The sequence below is a fragment of the Gouania willdenowi genome, chromosome 4 (assembly GCF_900634775.1).
Source record: "Gouania willdenowi chromosome 4, fGouWil2.1, whole genome shotgun sequence".
NCBI lineage: Eukaryota > Metazoa > Chordata > Actinopteri > Blenniiformes > Gobiesocidae > Gouania > Gouania willdenowi.
The window spans coordinates 13,786,941-13,806,737 of NC_041047.1; the positions used below are offsets into that span (position 1 = coordinate 13,786,941).

General features: G+C 37.8%; 1 protein-coding gene across 16 annotated transcripts in view; it reads left to right on the forward strand.

The window, feature by feature from the left end:
• ptprsa (protein tyrosine phosphatase receptor type Sa) overlaps positions 1-19,797 on the forward strand; it is a 283,168-nt gene that overhangs the window by 101,533 nt on the left and 161,838 nt on the right. For 15 of the 16 annotated variants that reach the window (XM_028444079.1, XM_028444078.1, XM_028444082.1 and 12 more), the window contains one exon: positions 19,487-19,569. The exons of the other annotated variant lie outside the window; for it this stretch is intronic. The gene's annotated coding sequence lies outside the window, so the exon portion shown is untranslated. The remainder of the gene's footprint in view (positions 1-19,486; positions 19,570-19,797) is intronic. 16 annotated transcript variants of the gene reach the window in all.

Below are 19,797 nucleotides of genomic sequence, written 5' to 3' on the forward strand. Positions count from 1 at the left end.
TGCTGTGGACACTCACGTTACCTCACATGTGATCAAAAAAACTGCAAAAGTGGATTTTTCATATGTCCCCTTTAAATATATCAACTATTTTTGAAAATTGTAAATCGAATTGCAATTACTGTCAGAAAAAAATCACTATTAGGTTTTTTTGTCAAAATTGTGCAGTCCTAGTCCTAACCCAGAACTTCCCCTAAACAAGCAACACTACAGAACTCACTCACACATGCTGTCTCTAATAGGAGAAAAAGCCAAAATGTTAATAAATGTGTCTGTGTGGCATTTTATATCAGCACATTTAACCTTAAATTGTCTTTCTGGGGACTGACTTTGTTTTAATAAAAAATATTGAGATATATAATGTATATTGCCCTTTTGAAAAAAAATATTGAGATATGAGTTTTGGTCCATATCGCCCAGTGCTAACGCCTAGCAAGTTGTTTTGTGTGTTATGGACTCACTGGTTTTACTACAATGTAGAGTTAGAGCTGTAGCTCCTTTGCTTAAGCCTGACAGATAAATATTAAAGTTGACCCCTCTATTGTAAGTCAGAGGGATTTAGCCTGAGAAGTAGCATGTGTTGTGAGGGCAGCCTTGTTGTAGTTAAGAACAAAATAATCAAAGAAAGTCATTTTGAACATGATGGATGGTGGCATTTGCCACGTTTAAGTCATGCATATTCTGAATATTAAACAAGTCCTTATGAGGTGAGACTTCTGCTTGTATGTATTAGATTAAAGTTAAATTATATGCATATTTTCACCATGAACTTTTCAATAGCCTACAAAATAAATTTCAATAAGTAATCACATTATTATAAATTGCTAGGTATAGGAAAACAATACAAAAAACAATTAGTAATGCAGGATAATAGATTATTATTTAATAAATATGCAAAGTGGTATACTTATAACGGTTTTAAATACATTTTAAGTGCAGCTTGTTGGCTAAATTATCCCTTGTACCTTGTCAGAGAGCCATAAGCCTCACAGGCAGGTTGGAGTTAAAAATAACACGTTAAAATATTTATTTAAAAAAAGCCAGAAGGAACCTTGAGTATCATGGACTTGTCTTTGAAGTCAGTTTTTTTTTTTTTTTTTTTTTTTTTTTTTAACTGTTTTCATTTGCGTCACTAACTTCAAAGCGGGAATTTCACACAAAATGCTGTGATTGTACTCCCCCTCCTCTCTTTTGTGTGGAATTTACAACACATAAAATTGGGAGGCTTTGTCAGAAGGTATGTGTAACCTAAGATGACTCGTCTGGTTATGTGTATGTGTCTTTGTGCGTGGCACAGCTTGTGGGGCCCACATAGTTTTGTGTGTGTGATGTTGCGCAAAGAGGGAGAAGCTTGCAGTTGGTTGGCGGCGGTCTGATGCCTTGCTTTTGATAATGAGATGGAATCCAGTGAGCAATGAGCATCATTCTCATGTGGAGTCATGGTTAAATAGGTTTGACCCCTGTGGTTTATGGTTAAAAAGGGGGATTTGAATGTGGTCAATGCGTACCACTTCTAACTATTGTAGCCCAACTAGCATGCGAAAATAGCACCAAACATGTCTGTGAAACACAGAGCACAACTGTATGATTACATTTACCAAAGGAAATCTTATTACATTTTAGGGATTGAGGGAACTATATTTTGACAGGAATATAAAAACATGGCCTGTAAACACTCTAGCAGTCCTGGCTTCTCTGTGTATTGTGAATAACCAGTTATACAACTATCCAGACCAGTGGTTCCCAAACTTTTTGTGACCAAGGCACACCAAAGGACAAGTAAAACTCTCGAGGCACCTATTGTGCAAAATAGCCTCTATAACACGTGTTATCACTCATATCATGTACAATATCACAGGCGACCGTGGAAGAAAGTGCTCTTTTTTCCCTCTCGTTGTTTGTCTGTTTTAATGTTGTCCTACAGCCTTTGTCACAGTCTTATAATTCCTGGCTGTGCAACCGTGGGAACAGCAAAATATTGTGTTTTTTTTTTTTATAGAATTGTTGTTAGGTATAGAGTTTGCCTCTGTATTATGAAATGAGTGCATACAAAGTAGTAAATTAAAATGTAATTATTTTTGTGTAGTTGTATATTGCAATAATAATGTATGTGTTAAGTGTCTTTATCACGTCAAGGCATCCCACACTTGAAAAAGGAAGGACTTGATCAGACTCAGGATTTCACTCGTTCTTACTTTCCAGTGACAAGAAAGGTGAAAAACCTTTGAACACATAACATAATGCAAATAAGTTCATCATTTTTCATCAAACATGTTCTGAAAAAAAAAAAAAAAAAAACAATTTCCTGTCAGTTTTTTTTAATTAATTCAATGCAGGTAGGTAATCTGTAAAATTAGGCATTAACCAAAGGTTCACTTTTATAACCTGAAACCTTTTCTTTGTTTACATCAAATATAGATATTTCAATTTTAGTTTAACAATTTCTCAACAGAAATACTTTTATATTATGCTATTTCCATACATGAATTAAATATTTTCACTTTGAATTTTATTAAAGAGAAATCTTCTATATTTTAAATACAAACTTGTTTTAGCCCTTAAATACATAAACAAGGTTTTAAGCAAATTTTAAACTATTTTCCTCTTTCTCATCAGTGCGATTGCACTCACCTGTTGAGGTGTACCTCAGAGGGCTTGGAGTGGCACATGCACCCAGCATTAAAACCTGGTTTATGCTTCATAGTAGGGATGTAACGCTTAATCGTAAGGCAGTTAAAAATCGATTCATAGGTATCACGATTGATATCGATCTTCTGAAAATTGAGTCGCAGTACTTTTTTTTAACCAGCAGAGGATTCTATCAAGAAGTGTAGGCAGCGGGCGGAGTGTGCTAATACTTTCTTTCTGGCTTCCTTCTACTCTTAAATATGTTAATAAATGATTCATTACCCATTTAGCACCGAAAGAATATCTGTAATATTACATGAATATCTGTTGAAGTCACGTTATTCTATTAGCTCTGTCTGCTAGCATAGCATCTCTTCTTCACTGCTAGATTAGCTGCATGCCAACCAACCACTGGGTTACCAGCGCCCTCTGCTGGTCCCAACAAATATCTGACGTAAATGCAGTGCAATGACGTTTATTTTTTTTAAAGTCCATTTGTTGAGGCACAAAATACATTTTCAGTTGCACTTTTAAAAAGAAAAATAACTATTATGCAGTTTTGCATTGTTTATTATAGAACCAGAATTTAAATTAATAAGCTTCTTCTTCATTGTATTATTCCTTTATTTATTTAATTCAAGATTTATTTTTAGTTAAATTGCATTATTTTGAATAGTTTATCAAGGGATTCTTTTGACAATGAAAAATAAAAGGAAAGTAGTACCGTATTTTCTATAAATACAGGAATATTTTTCAATCATCATTTGTCTACAGTCTCATTTTGTAAAATAAATCGTGAGAGAATCGTATCGTGAACCCAGTATCGTGAATCGAATCGTATCGGGAGTTGAGTGAATCGTTACATCCCTACTTCATAGGCGTGGGACGTCGCGAGGATGCATCTCTTAAGCGTGCAACATTGCACAATGCATTAATTATGTTGCCACTGATTAATATGTAATGCATAGGGATGTCCCGATACAACTTTTTCACTTCCAATACAATGCCGATATATTGGCCGATACCGATATCGAACCGATACAATATCGGCATGAATCATACATACTTTTATTACTTATTTTGTAGTGTGGAATGTTAGAAAAGGCTTGATCAAGTGATGTTACTCAAATAGGGAACAATAGTCAGCAACAGTAGATTTCTAACTATTGTTCTCGGTTTGTAGATGGATCATTGATGGACAAAATGGTCATTTAAATATGGCGGTCTGAACCACACCCGCAAGTGCACCGGCGTGCGCTGCAATCTTAGTAAAGAAAGACAACAGGGAAGGAAATAGCGCCAGCAAAGTATTTAGGCACAGGAGAGATTTTGCACCCTTTATTTGAGATGTTGGCCAATCTGTCTTTATTGTGATGATAGTTTATAAGTACCGGTACCTTTGGTCTTTCTGCTGGTGTCCTTGCTCTCTCAAGGCTGATGAGCTGTGACTATCAAATTAAAAAAAAATGTAATCATAAGAAAATATAAAAATAAGTAGCTTTACACTTTTTGTCTTGGCCATTACTGGAGTAGAAACTTGTACCTGATCCCATCCTCTTTAATTACTGATGTTAGAGCTGTCATACAAGCTTGTAAACAGATGGGGGGGTATCCTATCTAGCCACTGTAGTATCCTTGCATCATGTGTATACTGATGCCTATTGTGTATACTCATCTGTCTGCATGTGTCTGTATTAGTTTGGGATCATCGCATATTTTTCAACCGCACCATCTGTGTCTTTGAAGTTTGTACATTGTGAAATATTCACAGCAGCGACTGTGGTTAACGGAGGGAGACCGAGGTGTCGGTATAGATACATAAACATCATCATTTGCCAGAAGCTAATGATCCGCAGCAAAAGGTGTCTTTCACATGTGCCAGAAAGAGTTCAACCAGTTCTTGTCAGCTTCAACAATCCTTTTATCACCAAGTACATCCGACATTGACACTCCATGTTGTGACTTCAACCATCCTCTCAGCTGTAATTTTTTTGAAACAGAAAGTAATTGACAAAGAAGATACTGGGACAGTGAACGAGCACACACTATATTTAACAATCTAGTTTTTCTTATATTGTCACTGTAGATTAGGATATTTTTAAGTCCTCATCCCAGTAAAATGCCCCTCACACAGCCATATTGCACTCTGACTTTGAATAGCAGCTAGGCACACGTGTGTATCTAAAATGTATAATAAGTTCGATAACAGTCAGTGTACCTTGTTAGCTATGGCGAATGATTACACTTGAGCAGTTTTCGAGCCTGGCATGGACCTGTAACACTTGCTGGATAATGGGTGTGAGTTCTATAATGGGTCTCATGGATGGATGAATGGATTCTGCTTGTTAAAAGAAAAGGAACAGGGGGTGGTAGATGCAAGGGTTTCTTTGAGACTAAGAGAAAGAGAATGTTGGCAAGCAGATATAAAAAAAGAGGACTATAAAGACCAGAATTTAAAAAAGAATGAGGAAATTCTTATTGGCTAGATGCTTCCCAGTGTTTCTTCCCTTCATATTTCAATGTGCTGACTCTCACTACCCTTCATTGTTTTTGTTCTTTTTCTTTTTTTTAGTACAGGGGTCTGCAACCTGTGGCTCTCGTGCCTCGTGTGGCTCTTTGACTCTTTTACAATGGCTCCGTATAGCTTAAAAAAAAATGAAATAAATAACTGTTATTTTTTATGACATTGACACCAAATAAAAACCATGATATAACAATTTGTTAATCTAAAAATAAATCACATTGTGCAGTAAATATGCCACCTTCCTACTTTACCTCCTGCAACATCTACAATACCATCAACTTTCCTTGCATTGATGGTTTACCTTAAGTTTTGAATTCCTGGTAAGATAACTAAATCAACTAAAAGAATATTCTGGAAGAAAATAAAGATTTTAATTGTGTGGGTGACTTTAACTGCCAACATGTCAGCTAAATATGCATGCTTGATATGTGGCAAGAAATGAGCAATAAGCATGTTGACCAACATTATCGTGTGTGTGTGTACATTCGTATCTGACCAATGCCAGTGTACAAATGATTGGGTGTTGATAAATGTGGCGGCTGAATTTGATCATCATTAACTTGTTACGCTCTCCTGTTTTGGAGGCCCCACCCACTGAGGTCAAACAAGAAAAGAAACTTTTTGAAGATGAAAATCTGCATCCTCACATCTGAGGTGGAGCAAAACAAAGAAGTGCTTTTTGAACGTGTAAAAACTGGAATTAAAGGAGCTTATTTGAACTCTGCATGCGGAAGATGATCAGCTACTGAGCAGGTGACGTCTGCCCCCCTGTGTGTGCTGAGGAGAGATCCTGGAGCGACATGGAAATGACGTTTATATCGGCCTCAGTCCACACGCTTTAGGCATCATCATCTTCATCCTGGCTGTGGCTGGTGACGTGGTGACGTATCGATCATTACCTGTTTACGCTCTACCGCTGCTTGCAGCGCTCTACTACTGTGTTCTGCTAACGCTAATCAAACTTGTCATTGATATTTTAGCCTTGAAAACACTTGTTTTAATTTTTTACCGTACAGTTAAACGTACGAAGGTTAAGTAAAAAGCAATCTCGCCTCTTATAGGCAGTGTAATCTCCTTTAAACTTCCTTTTGTCCTTAGCTTAGCTTAGCTTAAATTTAGCACCTATGGCTTCTCTCTCCTCCCCTCCGCTCTCCTGCCCGGTGTGTCAGATGTTTAGTTACTCCTCGTCCTCCTTTAAGGACAATGGTAGTTGCATAAAGTGTAGCGTACTGTTAGATATGGAGGCGAGGATCAACAATCTGGAGAAGCGGTTCCGCACCCCTGATACCAAAACCGAAGCTAGCAAGCAGGACCTAGCCGGTGCGGACCGTGCTAGCTCTAGCTTAGCTTCCCCCCCGGCCAGCAAAGTCAGCGGGCATTGTGAGGTGCATCCCAGGGGCCAGAGCGGGCGACATAGAATCAAATCTAAAGTTGCTGGCAAAGAGTAACCGTAAGTTTGATAGGATAGTCCTCCATGTCGGCACTAATGACTCCTGACGTCGTCAGTCGGAAGCCACCAAAGTGAACATTGAATCAGTTTGTGCTTATGCTAAAACAATGTCGTCTGACCAGTGATGACATGTATAGCCGCATGTCATCATTTAACCGCTCGCTATCGAGGTGGTGTCCAGAAAACGAGGTAGGCTTCATTGATAATTGGAGATCCTTCTGGGGAAAACCGAACCTGATAGGAAGAGATGGAATCCACCCTACTTTGGCGGGAGCATCTCTACTATCAGAAAACATGGCACAGTCACTGTTATGACATCTCATGAATGAGACCATGTTACAGAGGTGGAGTCCTCCACGCCCCTCTGCGCTTGCCTTAGGACAGTTTCCCTCCCATTGCTATTATGATAGCTGTGTTCATCGCCATGACAACTGTTGTGATGGTGATGAATATTATTTTATGGAGACGGTGTCTGTCCCCTGACCCAAATTTCACAATGATTTTAACATAAAATCAAATAAAAGAGCTATCAATTATAAAAATCTGAAAAAAATTAAAATCTCAAATCTAGAAACACCAAAACATAAAACCATTAGATGTGCTCTATTAAATATTAGATCACTGAGATCCAAATCTTTACTAGTAAATGACCTTATCTCAGAAAATAACTTTGATTTATTCTGTTTAACTGAAACATGGCTGTATCAAGATTAGGGCTGGGCGATATGGCCTTTTATAAATACCGCGATATTTTTAGGCCATGTCACGATACACGATATATATCTCGATATTTTGCATTACCCTTGAATTAACACTTTGATGCACAAAATCACACCAGTATGATGATTCTATATGTCTACATTAAAACATTCTTGATCATACTGCATTAATATATGCCAATTTTAAACTTTCATGCAAAAAAGGGGATATCACAACTAAGTCAAAGTTGACATAACTGTATTTATTAAACAGTGAGTGGCTCAAACATAAAATTGTCAACAGAAAGTGCACGTTCTGTGCAAAATTGTCACAGAGACATTTCAAAACAAGACATTAGTGCAGGATGCAACTCACATGGCATTTCAAACACAAAATTAAAGTGCACTTTTTGTACATAATGCCACTACAATATTTTAAAACAAATAGTGCCCTTTTGTGCATGTTGTCATTAAGATGACATTTCAAAACAACACTAAATTTAAGTGCACCTTTTGTGCATAATGCCACTAAGATATTTAAAAAAAAAAAAAAAAAAAGTCCGCGAGTTTAACGGTATGGTCATTTTCAACACCGCACAGACTACAAGCTGCGATATATCGAGTATATTCGATATATCGCCCAGCCCTAATCAAGATGAATATGTTAGTCGATAGCTCTGCTAGTCTACTAAAATCCACCTTGGACTCAATTGCCTCATTGAGGGAAAAAACTATTAAACGTCAGAGGAAAGCTCTGTGGTTTAGCTCTGAAACTCGCACACTCAAACATTCTATTTTAGTAAATATATTGACAATAAATTTGAAAAATTTAGGTTTGTTTTTTTTCCTTTTGAGAATATTGCATCAATCACACGAAACCAATACCGTGTATCATATCGTATCATAAACATAGCATATTGTCCCACCCCTACTGATTGCGTGATCAACAATGCCATGTTGCACTGGGAACATTGCCAGCTAAAAACCGCTGTAGAATTCTCAAGCCAATATACATAACTCAATTTTAACTGTTTATGATCAAATAAGCCAGGCAAGGATGGAAATATTTGTACTCCCATTTTCATACTACAATAGCCCAGTTGTACTGTTAGCTGCTGTGTTCAAAATTATTTTAGAGAAACTTCAGAATGATATCTTTCAAATGAGACCATCCCCATGCATGTGCACCAAAGAATTCAAATACAGTCATCATTCCAATTTGGGAATGCCTTGGACAGGTGTTTTTCCAAAATCTGGGTGGACCTTAAGGGGTTAATTAGGCATTCCCCAACTTCTTTGTTTATGTCAGTGCTGTGATAAACTTACGTCCTATCAACTGTGGTATCATGCCTTACGCCAATCGTCTTCTCATATAAGGTCATGCAATTCCCCCCTGTCTGCCTTTATCTGTTAGCAGGACCAAATGTGTCACCTGGTACTCTGCTAAAAATCAAATGATTGTTGATTTGAACCTTTGTTTTTTATTGAGATTCCATCTAATAGGACAAAGTGGGTCAGAAAATGGATGGATGGATTGAGATTCCATTTGTTCACGTCAAGTTTTCAATAAAACTTATAGTGCTTTCAAGCTCCATTTAAAGTTGGCTGTGGATGGTTACCAGAAGGGTAATGCACCAGATGGGTACTGTAGTTTTCCTGTTCTCAGCGCTCATATCACTTCCAGCTTGGGCTGCTTATAACAGTGCACGGCGAGTGACTGTCACATGACACTGTCATCTTGTCCTTCACACGTCGGCTCAAATTTCACAGCAGGCCGCAGTTTTGACAGTCAGGGACATGAGACTGTCGAACAAGTCCGTCCCTTTGAGAAGACCATTGATTGGATTAACATGGACACGTTAGTGTGACATCGTTAGGAAGTAGAAGGAACACTTTGAAGAAGACGTAACAGCTGTTTGCAATTTTGGCTTTGCCCCTGACAGGAATGTGGCATCATATTTTAAAGCTAACCTTGCCGTATTTACACCCTTGCTTCTTTCAACTCACCACATTTCAACAGGATTGTGGTGCTTGACGGATTAGTATCCAAGAATAATTGTTCCCTTTGGCACTTCAACCCTTCATGTGGTCGTGTTGTTGTTTGTTGTGTTTCAGTTGTTAACCTAAGTTTCCAACCACGGTTACAGCGTTTTCAGATGGACATTTATGAACGTTGGAACTGTAAGACAGGGTTCTTTGTGGAAGGACTGAACTGAGATGATGAAAAGGACTTGTGAGCTTTTGCTTTAATTTGATTTTCGTAGCTAAAACCAGGTGTGGTTATATTCCCCTATCCATGCAGTCGTTTTACAGCAGCACAGGCCAACTGTCATAAAGATATTGTCTAGCTATGGACTTGTTTTGACTTGGGAAGGACTTGGTTTTCTATTCAATATATGTAGAAAATAAAGACCCTTATGTGCCAATTATTAACTTTTTGTCTTCAGTCACTGATGCATGGTTGGTATTCTTGCTCAAGTTCATCTAGTAATTTAAGACTGCGTATAGTTTGGGTATATTTAGCTATACATTTGAACTTCAATAGACAAAACATGTCCAAGTTGGACTTGGCAAGTGGCACAAGTCATAAGACAAACTCAGAAAGCAGAACTAGAGGTGGCACTCTCAGTTTGATTCAATGTGAATTTCTAGACAGCCTTTTTTAAAAAACAGGGCTTTTGTAGGGCCCTCCGTTTTATTTTTTTCCCAAATTCCATATTTTCCACTTAATTTTTTTAAATTCTGTTTTTTTGAAATATTAATCATTTTTTCAGAAAACATTAGTTTTTTTAACTCCTATTAGGAAACAAAATAAAAACTAATAAAGAAAAAAAAAACAATGTATATCAGAAACAACAGAACAACTTTTCCCACGGATCTTCTGTAGCTCTGATGAGATGTTGTTCAAACACTGAGCAGATGAAGCTGATTAAAGCTGCTCAAGTTTTCATGGAGCGCTGCATCGCTACACGAGAAACGAACTGAACTTTACAGGCATCCCCCTGGTGCTAACTTGCAGTTGTATTGAATTGAATGTTGTTTGTTTTTGTTTGCTGAGGAGTTTTTTAATGATGCCAACCTCTGGCCCTCCCTACAAGGGATTAGTTTGGTTTTGTCTTTTTTACCTCTTCTTCTTACCCATTGTTCCATATTTCTCATCTAAGAAACGGAGCGCCGCCCTGCTGCTGGCTGCTTCACAGTTTTTTTGTTCCTGTCCCCCCATGTTATATGTGATTGTCTTCTCGTGTTTTTTGGTCGCGATGTAGCTGAAACTGAATTTTGCTGCGGGGATTAATAGAGTATAATCAATCAATCAGGCACAGCAAAGTTAAACGGGCACTGGTTGCTCTGTATTTAGGAGTCATTGATGATTTGTGAAGTTTTTTGGCAGTTTAGATTAAATCGGGGCTTTCGCCAGTTTAGATGGTGTTTGTGATGGTTTAGGCGGTGTTTAATGCAGACAGAACAAGAGGGGGGAGGGCGGTGCACCTAATAAGCGCTCCCCGAAAACATTTCCAATTAAAAAAAAATGTTCCTTGCCTCACAGTGATTCTGTTCATTTCTGCATTTAATCGTTTTCATTTGCGATTTTGTTAAAGTGGATTTTACAGGGCCCTACATTTGCATTGAGACATGGCAGACAAATATACTGTAGCTATTTTACCTGTTATTAAACCAGCAGAGGACATTTGTTAACTATTAAGTTATAACCGTAGGGTAAAGCGCTAAAGTAGTAGCATTACCTCTTGTAACAATAACAATGACAAGACACGCTAAACAAAAAGTGCTGCTTTATTATATATTATGTATGACTATTTGTATATAATATAGTAAATCAGCAGCTCAACCATAATGCTTTGAAAATCTTCTATAATATTCCTTCTACAGTATGTTTGTTTTTTTTCAAACCATTTCAATAATCAATTATGTCAGAATGACGATGCATCCAATTGTTGATCATTTCTCCCACCCCCGGCATGCCAGGAGGAAATAATGCAACAGTCTGGTCCAGCTTGAAGGGTCAGAGAGAAAATAATTTTAATGCAAAGTGGCCTTTCCTGGCCATAATGCCATCTTGTTTCCATAAAAATGCCAGGAATATGAGATGGAATAGCAAAATCTGAATAAATTTGTTTGGAGTTATTGTACCCTAGAGTCATAATGTTTTAATTTGGTTCCAGCCCCCTGGTTGTGAAATTTCTGTGGTCGGCTGCAGCGTAAACAAAACACATTTAGCATAATTGCACCTTTGGTGTAGACCTCTCTTCAAGAGAAGGTATTGATTTTCCTTCTCGCTCCGTCTCTTTCCGGCTCTGCTCTTTGTTTTTTTTCCTCCTCAGCTTTATTTTCCCTTTTGCATTCCTTGGCCTGGAGTGCTCAATCGCCATGTCTCTCCTTTTTCCCTTTATTTCCTCTGCCCTGGATACTAGAGTGGAAAAATAGTTCCAAGAATGAGATTCGATTACAGTAACTAAAATAATGCTCAGACTATTGACATTGAAAGCTTTGCTGCCAAGAAGTCAGTGATTTCAATGTCAGTCGTTGTTTATTTGGTTTTTTACAACAGTGTTTTACCAAACAGGCAGTTTCTGTAAGTCGGGAAACTAAGTTCAAATGAGCCTTTAGATGAAATTGAAAACTGCTGCTCCTTTTCATCCTGGCCAAAGACCACAGGGGACTTTGTTTTCGTATCTGAAACAGACCTTGTCCAGTAAAATTTCCAGGATCCAATGAGAGACAACCCATTATCTGTAGGTCCCCCACACTTTCTCTGTGCAGGTCATTTTCTTCCTGCCTTTGGTTAATATTGGCAGTGTTTTGTTCTAATTGTCATCTTCACATACATTTGTGTTCGTCCAGGCAACATATTGAGCAAAGGAAATAGATGTGTGTAAATTGATGCCACATAGTGCCTGAACTCGTGAGATCTCATGGATTTTTGGTTTCAGTTTTTTGTCATTTCTTTCTATTCCACTGTGAATTTTAAACTGAATTGAATTTTTCATGTTTAAAAAAGAATTAAGAAAAAGCTTCCAAATATGTCAAATTGAATGTACTGGCATTTTTCTGCTATTCATGTCCTTATTTCCTTGTCTCTTTTCACCTCTGGTTACCATTGGCCAGTCTAAAGTAAATGATGACCTGCTGTAGAAAGGTTAATAGCTTTATTTGAAGACTTCAAAGCCAAGTCTATACTACAAATACAGTATGACGTCTATGGGTGTCTTTGGTTTGGCAGAACTGTTAGACCAAAGTATGACAATCAATCACTAGTGTTGAGCTGAACTATTATACATTGAGGTATTTTCATATACACTGTACACATTATGATGATGTAAAATCCAAAAGATAGTGTGAATAATTCAAACAGCCTTTGACACAACACTGGCCAGCTGAAAAACATCACACAGAATAACTACTGTTAAACCAAAAAAGTCAATTAAAACTTCATAGATAATCCTTAACATTGCAGAGTATCATTACATTTGATCTTCCTGCTGACTGACACTGCTAAAAGAAGCCAGTATATGAACCATTGCAACATATTTGTTAGTTATTTAACTCTGAATTTCAAAATAATATTAGACAGACATAACATTCTGTTGCTTGAGCATATCTCAGCTGACTTTCAACAAACCTGTGAACATGAATTGAACCAAAAATAGAAGCATCATCTGTAATCCTTCCCTTACATTTCACACATCCATTAAACTCATGCAGTTGGACGTTCTTTGCCACCTTTGAAGCATTAGCAGTGACTTCTTGTCCCTGTGCTGCTCAGGACCCCCTGCCTTATTTAACCTCCACAAACAATTTACAGTCCCTGCACTGTTCTTACCCACACACACAAACCACACATACCGCTCACACTATTATCCTTCACCTGGTAGGTTAAAGAAATAGATCCTCCTCTCTCTATATGTAATACCTTCTTTATAGACAAAGCAGCTGGTTTTCTAAATGTGTGTTCAATCCACAATGGATAGATTTTATTCAGACTTCAGCTTTCTTCTTGGCCACACTGCTAACAGTGCCTCTGTTTTTTTGTTAGCGCTAGAAATGAGTCTTTAACAGCACAAATGACATTATAAACAAGAGCACTCAGAGCGCAAACCTCCGCTAAGTGCCAAATATCAAATATCCTCTTTGCCAGATATTGGCTGTTATCTGTATCAGTGATCCTGATCATGGTACCATGTTTATTCACACTTTAAAGGCCTGTAAGACATTTCTATAGCATTAATAATGATATAGTCGGTCCAAATGTATGAGCACTCCCATTTCTTTTCGAAGAACCACGATGCTGTGTGCAACCCAAATCTGTTCCCAATGGAACTTATCCAACATAACTGAGTCAAATTTCATAAAGATTGATCAATTGTGAACTGAGATATGAATATCTGAATTTTCACCATTGATGAGAGAGAGATTTTTCTATTTTTCAAGCTCGTCCAGAATCAGTCTATTGTTCTGAATTGGACCTCCTGCAAAAATTAATAGAATCCACAATGGCCTAAGGTCTATCTTTGGTTAAATTGGTCACAATCCATTAATTACTTTTGACGTAATTCTGAGTAAAGACAGTCAAAATAAATAAAAACCTGTGAAAATATGACCTCCTTGGTGAAGTTACTGAACAGTTTTTAGTTGTGGAGGTGCAGCTGCCATTTGTTCTATGTATAAAATGGGCTCACTTGCACATCTAAATGCTAACACACACACATACACAGAAATGCTTTTATTTTTACATTTGACGTAGTTATGCCAATTCACGTTTAATTGTGTATAGCCAGTTTCTGTTTTGTTAATATTAGCCATATGTTTTGTGACGAGCATTGTATTTTAAATTATATGGTAGCGATAATCATCATAACTGCATTTCAAAATTCTGATTTAAGCCATGTTGGACTACTTCTGCTGTTGTAGAAGGAAAACTTTTTTTGACTGAAACATAAATGTGAAATTCTAACATGCCTAGCCCATTCTCTGAAGTTTGTACTTTTTGCCTAGCCGCTAGGCTGTCAGGAAGTCAATGAGGGCCCCTTTAAGTGTAGTGGTATGTAGAGTGTGGGGGGATGGGCAAATGTGCTCCATCTGATAGAAGAAAAGTGAGAGGGACGTAGAAGAGCAAAGTGTGGTTTTCCAAATTCATGGTGGACACACTTTTACACCGTGTATAAGCTACTAGAGTTTTACAGTATGAATAGGCTCACACAGATGTTGCCCATGTTTATATAACCCTCATCTACTTTGAATCAAACCTCCCACTGGGCAGCTGCACTTCATAAGCCTACACATAGGACCCACACATGCACATACAGTACTAACAAGCTAGGGCTTGCTACTTTAAGTCTCAGCTTTGGATGGTGTGCACACCACTGTAATCCTCCTGGAAGTTGACTCTTGTAGCCTTCAGTTGTACAACTATAATGTGTAAATATTGTATGACGGTTGGATGGTAAAATTCTCAACTAAATCAGAGAATGATAATGATAAATGTGTCATTGATACAGTACGTCAACTTTTCAAGTCAGAATCATTGTGAGCTAAGTAAACATAAATTATGCAAATAAAAATCTCATGTTGCAGAATTAAAATTTGATTTACAACCTTGCATTAGCTTTTATAATATGACAATGAATCACTGCTGTTGCATGTTTGGAGCGTGGCTTGGAACGTATTAGCAAATGAAAGCAAATGTTCAACATAAATCACATCCGTCAATAGATTTATCACATAATATTTGTTTAAAGAATGACAATCCAATTTACAAGCTACAAGCTGTGTCCAAGAGTTTTGGATTCAAAACCTTTCAACAAACCAGGCATTATAGGAAGGACTCTTCAAATGTATCAATGTTATTAGATAGGAGTTTAATTGCATTTGTTTGTTACGGGGGTTTCCTTCAATATTTTACAAATGTGTGTTGGTTCATTGAACTTTCTTAGGGTGTGTTCACATAGACACATCCTAAAGCGTTTTTTTTGCGCTCTGCTAGCTCTTTGTTTCTTTAGAAAGTCTGTTTTGTTTGGGTGTATGTGCACACTATAAAACATTTAAATCGACTCACTGCAGAAGTGAAGCAGTGAAGGATGTTTTTAGAGAAACTCACTGGATAAACAAGGCTTTAACATGTTTAGTAGGCTGAAGACACAGCTCAGTTCTTGCTAGAGCTAAGGGAGAACACACACGGCTCTATGACGCCCTTCACCTTCACCTTGTTCTCCTGACTGCTTTTACTGCTAAAAATCATGTCCACGGCACAGCGTATGATTTGAGTTATAATCCATCAAAAACAAGCAGCTCTGTAACTGACATGGTTGATCCTGTCAGTTTGGAGACATGCAGTCGTGTGAACGCAGACCACAAATCAAAGGGATAAAATGATCAGCTGTTGGGGACTAAATAGTAGTAGGCAGTGTTTGAAATGGCATACTCCGTATGCACTACAAACTCAATGAGTATATACTGTCTAGTCTATATAGTAGGAGGATTAAGATGATGATTGTTCCTACTGAACTATACTTCCAAGTTTACCAAGATGCATTTCAACCTACGACAAAAACCTGAAGCACTGAGGCTAAATATCTCTGTTGATTCTCCACCTTTGAAAGTTCTGAAAGCATTTTAAGCAAGAAAGTGACCAAGTAGAATATCAACATGTGGTCATTTGATTCATAAAACTCGCGGAAGCACATTTCATGCTGACATTTTGGAGACCCACCTTTGTGCTACTGGCAAAACTTTCGGTTAACTTCAAACAAGAGCCCTATTTATCAAAGTGTTAAAAACTAACGGAACAAAAGAAGAGATGCTTTTGTTTGGAAAAGGGGACTCTTAGCTGGAATCCGCTCTCAATGCATCATGGGGCAGTTGAGTATGACGTGTGTAGGAATAGGAATTAAATGAACAACAATATATATATATATATATATATTATTTAAAAATACACATCATGGGACATAAAATAACATAAATATAACAGAAACAAAAACTCTCTTTATACCTCTTAAATTAAATCTAAATAGCACAAATAAATTATATGATTTCATTAACACCTGGAAAATAATTCGGTCCACAACACATGGTTGCGTCCGCGCCACTATACGCTATATAATGGGCTTTCCGGAAAATGGTCCGGTTTAACCCCCACGCCCACACACGGAGGCGGTACACAGGAGAGCAGCAGGTGGGGTGAGTAGAGTTTTTGTGGCTCTGACCTGAAGACCGACTAAGAAAATAAAAGTCCCAGAGGAAACCAGCCTGGCCCCACATGGAAACGAAGCTATGTGTTACTCTTGGTGTTGTGTAAGTTTGGATGAATGAGATGGAGTCAAGCTTTAGGGTTGCTGGTCAGATGCGGACACAGGGTTTATTTGGTCAAAGGGTTTTGGGGTTCAGACCTGTCTGGGATTTGGAGGTAAACATGGTTTTCAGTGTGTGTGCGCCTCAGTGGATCTGCTGCTGTTCTGTGCTTTCAGGGTTATGCATGTTGCTGATAGCGGTAGTCATAATATAGCGGAGCCTCCTCAGGCTGAGACCTTTGTGAGTGCTATCAGTGTACAATGGTATCTGGCCTGCTTATGGCAGTCTGACCAGGAGAGAGTTCTGTAATTACATCTCTTTGCTAGTGACTTTTCTAGTGTGTACTCCTCTTTCAGCACTGAGTGAGCTGATTTAGGCCCCAAAGCTTCAAGCAGGGTAAGCACGTGGAGAAAATAGTTGGATTAAATATTGAAACAATATATACTGAGTATGAAACGAGTAAAGAAACGTTTTTTTTAACCATGTTGATATTTAATGACCTGCAGTTGGATGCTGATTAGAGAAGTGAGGGTTTAATTGTTCATGGGAAGAAGCCCATCAGCAAATAAATGCATGAACGTCATACTTTTGCATGCGTAATGAAAGACACTCTTACTTCTTCAGACCACTCTACTGCCGCTCCATCCAGGAGGAAGGTTAATTGAAGGTTATATCTGGGGAGCTGAAGATGAGAGGCTTTCAGGAATAATGTGTGTGTGTGTGTGTGTGTATGTGTGTCTGTGTGTGCGTGCGCTTCACCTCCTGTGCTTGCTCTGACCTCCCCACTCCAATTTCTCCTCTCTTTTTTTTCTGTCCGATCCAAAGCCCAGTCAAAATGTGCAGCCATGCAGATACCTACAGTCTCATCAATTCAACCCACCAGCTATACTGCAGATCTCTGTCTCTCTCTGTCTCTCTCTGTCTCTCTCTCTCTGTCTTCCCCCTCCTTCTTCCATATGCAAACACTTCCTCTAAAAGGTTAATATAATCTGCCACTGCTGAGTTTAACTATCTCTGCCTTCACTTTGAGAAATGATGTGTCGACACATTTCTGTAAGTTATGTTTTTGGCTAATTAGTAATGCCCATTCATCTGCACATCTGTCCTAAAATCACCAGACTAAAAAAAAAAGCACGACACTTTTTTGTTTCCTTCATAAATGAAAGTCAATACAATTAATAATCTTTTTTATAATACACACGTTCTATCCCAGTGCAATACGGTTACTGAACACATAAGAGGTGTTCAGTAACTTCCTACAATTTGTAACTGTGCAATATATTTGTCTTCATTGTTCTCACTGTTTATTTATTTTTTTATTTATCATCTTTTAAATACTCTTATCTATTTTTCTTTTTTTATTTTCTCTGTATCTTGCACCACATATTTGTGCCGTACCTTGGTGTCTGACCTTTCCTGCAATCTGAACCTGTAACAACAAGAACCTCGGAAGTGTATTTTATCCTTTCAACAAACACATCGACTTTTTTTTGGCACGGTAGAAAAACTCATTCCCTGAGAATGTCAATACATGACAATATTTCCTTTTTAAATTCCTTTTTGACTTTGTTTGGTGTGCGCGTGTTTTGTTAAAACTAGCCGTTAGCATTGGTTTAATCTTTTGCTCATCAGTGACACTTGTGCTCAGGAGCTCTTTGTAACAGTGTGCATTAGACTTGGTGTGCTTCCATGCGCTGGTGCATGTGAGCGCCCTTCCCTCCTCACCCGCTAAGAGCCTTTCTCCCACACACACTCATTAAAATGTCATCCTAAGCAGGGCCATCTATTCTGTCTCTGGAATGCAGTGACTGGGAGGGAGCTAGGCTGTAGCTATATTCAGTTTCTGGAAAAATAGAGGAGTAGCCAGGACACAGGGCACCGTACTTTGTTTTCAATGTGTGTGTTTGTGGCCTTGTTAACTGGACTGGACTTTTCTTACAAAAGGGCCCGTGGTCCACTTCCAAAACATTGGGATCCAGGAAAGAACCACAGCAAGGAATTCTGGTTGTATTCATTTTTAGGTTCATTGTTTAGAACAACAAGGGGATAAGGGGTTGATGAGAATAACCCTAAGTTTACATGTAGGTATTTTTCTTCACTAACTCATTATGCATTCATTTACTTGAGTTTATGACAAAAGTTTTTGTGTTTATTGTTTCTAAAGAGTAAATAAACATTAAGAATCTTAAATTATATAAAATCCAGCCGGGAAACGGATTCTTACACTTCCAACGGTTCCACAGTCCAATGTTTATTTACCCCTGGGTAAGAATAATACTGACAGTGTTACAGCAGCTACTATGGACATTCCCAAGGCTTTATATAGTTGCCTACATTATATATCCAAATCCTAACCAAATGTTCATAGTGTCTCCTTAGTGTCCATGATTTGGCTCCATGACCATTCAAAGTTCTCATTTTGATCATTCAGCATAGCCAACATGTGTTCATGTGATTTTATTTCAAACATATGGTCTAACCATTTTTTTTTTAAGAATCTAGAATAGTACTTTTCCATAATGCAAGGATTATTCTAGCGGCCATGACACCTCCTGTACTTCTGGGTTCCTAACCACATTTTGATATTTTTGGGCATTCAAGTTTGACCAATAATAAACGTATTCTTGGTAAGAGGTTAATTTCTTTGTGGAAAGGGACCTTTTTTTTCTATTTATGACATGTGCTATATTTTTGTCAGTAGATAAGTAAATACCACTGACTTTCATTTCAATCATTTTCATCACACTATTTGTGCAGTAACAAATAGTTCCCGTTTGTATCTTTTTGTCTTGTGCCTGCAAAACTATAGATACAATTTTTCTTCATAAAATATGTTTGCTTCTACCTCTAAATTCTTTCTTTTTTTTTCTCTTTTTCTCACAGCCAACACGGTAACATCACCATGACTTGGAAAAGGATCTACATATAAAGCCAACGTTGTCATTTCACGTTTGCAGCCATCATAGGTACTGTATACATTTAGCTTACACATTCCTGTTCATCTAGTTGTTTTAAAGCCCTGTTAACACAGAACAGAGACAACATCAAAATGAGAATGAATAGAGAATGTGAATGCACCAGACATCTGATGAGCAATTCCCTTTCCAAGCCATCTGTTCGGCTCAATTTCTCCTCCCAATCAAAGCTCAAAGAAGCATCGCAACAGCAAATATTGTCTAATGTAACAAGTAAAT